This window comes from Pseudophryne corroboree, chromosome 7, assembly GCF_028390025.1.
Source record: "Pseudophryne corroboree isolate aPseCor3 chromosome 7, aPseCor3.hap2, whole genome shotgun sequence".
Lineage (NCBI taxonomy): Eukaryota > Metazoa > Chordata > Amphibia > Anura > Myobatrachidae > Pseudophryne > Pseudophryne corroboree.
The window spans coordinates 273,595,434-273,597,792 of record NC_086450.1 but is presented as its reverse complement, the minus strand read 5'-3'; the positions used below and the strand labels follow the sequence as shown (position 1 = coordinate 273,597,792).

Genomic DNA, 2,359 nt, shown 5'->3' with positions numbered 1-2,359 from the left:
TTAATCTATGGTGAATCACGTGTAATATTAACAGTACTACAATAATACCCTCTGATGAGTCACGTGCATTCAACAATAATTGAAAAAACGGTATGCAACCTATTTCAAATGCGTGATGTATCCAAAAAAATCCCCTATGTGAAATCATGAAGTCAATGAAAAATAGATACTGACACAATGATAGTGTAACCAGGACCCTAGAGCTGCTATTTGGTAAGTGTGGTATATGCCCACTGATGAACCTGTTCCCCCTAAGTTGATATTAAAGATATAAAAGTCTCCTCAGTTGCTAATTTAATTGACAGAAAAATGTGCCTCTAACAGATGCTGGTATATGCATGTGATCCCAATAGTTCATTCATGAGGCTGACAGAAAAATGAAGAAAAACAAATTGTCTGGGAAACTCGAAAATTGTGTTACTTCAGAGAAACCCCAGAGACCTACTGTTACGTAGAGGGGTAGAATAGCCCCACAGGTCGCTGGACACAGCTTCTAAATGTCCGTGGAGAAAGGTGAGCCTGGCAAGGAGACGCCGGTGTCCGCGGTCCGCCGACCGGAAGTTCGGAGCACCGGACCGGAAGTGACGTACGTTTCGCTAGGTGGAGCTTGTTCACTGGATGCCTCATCCAGTGAACAAGCTCCACCGAGTGAAACGTACGTCACTTCCGTTCCTGCGCTCCGAACTTCCGGTCGGCGGACCGCGGACACCGGCGTCTCCTTGCCAGGTTCACTTTTCTCCACGGACATTTAGAAGCTGCGTCCAGCGACCTGTGGGAGTATTCTACCCCTCTACGTAACAGTAGGTCTCTGGGGTTTCTCTGAAGTAACACAATTTTCGAGTTTCCCGGACAATTTGTTTTTCTTCATTTTTCTGACAGCCTCATGAATGAACTATTGGGATCACATGCATATACCAGCATCTGTTAGAGGCACATTTTTCTGTCAATTAGATTAGCAACTGAGGAGACTTTTATATCTTTAATATCAACTTAGGGGAACAGGTTCATCAGTGGGCATATACCACACTTACCAAATAGCAGCTCTAGGGTCCTGGTTACACTATCATTGTGTCAGTATCTATTTTTCATTGATTTAATGATTTCACATAGGGGATTTTTAGGGGATTTTTTTGGATACATCACGCATTTGAAATAGGTTGCATACCGTTTTTTCAATTATTGTTGATTGCACGTGACTCATCAGAGGGTATTATTGTAGTACTGTTAATATTACACGTGATTCACCATAGATTAATATCAATAGTCTTTGAAGCAACAATTTTCAAATCATAACAGATTTCTGGAACACCCTCTCATTCTGTTTAAACAATTTTGGTGGCTCTGCAATGCAATTTGTCAACAGAGCACCATCTTGTTAAAAAACAGGACAGTAGAAGTGTCCCTCTAGCTTTCTTCGGCATCAGTGTCGTTCCGCACCACCCTCTCATTTTTTCATTCGATGCCCAGGCAGATGATCAAAAAGCAGAAGTGGTGTGCTACCAAACCTGATCCCCTTTCTTCTTTTTTCCCCTCATTCTCTTTCTGTCACTCTTATCTATTCTTTGCCCATCTAATCCACAGCAGGGCCACACCATCATTTCCTCAGGACTTCCACTAACCTGGGAAGCCCCATCTGATATTTTGACATCAGAACCCGTGACTGCCTTGGTTTCTATAGGACTTTCAGCCATCATCATATGGGATTCATTTACTCAAAGCTTACCATCGAAAAGAGGTGGCACCTCAACAGTTCGTATTTGAAGCCAAGACCAAGTAGACCTCACACATTTTTTCAAGTGTGGGAGAATATTAGAGAACACTAGATACTACTTGTTTCCAGATTCGGGAGCACTCATAACATCACAACGAGACCATGGGTTTCCACAAGAAAATTCTGGGAAATTCTCTCAGAGTCTAGGATACTGAGTTCCTGGTGTCATCAGGTGTGGGATATATTTACCTGCGGTCAAACCATACTGAGTATGCCCAACCTCGTCTGATCTTGGAAGCCAAGCACTGTGGGCCAGGTCAGTACCTGGTTGGGAGACCACCAAGGAATACCGGGTACTGCATGTATTTTTATCCAAACCCAGGACACAGGACCTGGAATCACTATCCTCCACCTTTTCCCCTTCTTTTTGTAAATTCCTGATACAGTCAGGAATTAGAGTTGAGCCTGGTACATATCACACTGTTTGATTTTTTTCTTCCAGTTATATTTTCACTACATGTTATACTGTTACAATTTCAGGAAGAAAACTTCATACAAACACATAAGATTTACATAATTTTCATTATTGGAGACACACACATATTTTCGCTTATAGAGCCATTACGCCAAACTGTTATTATATCATGT

At 42.1% G+C, this 2,359-nt stretch overlaps 1 pseudogene; it reads left to right on the top strand.

Annotated features, from left to right (window-relative positions):
- The first annotated feature begins 1,958 nt into the window (after nucleotides 1-1,958).
- Nucleotides 1,959-2,076, top strand: LOC134946331 (5S ribosomal RNA; annotated as a pseudogene).
- The last annotated feature ends 283 nt before the right edge of the window (nucleotides 2,077-2,359 follow it).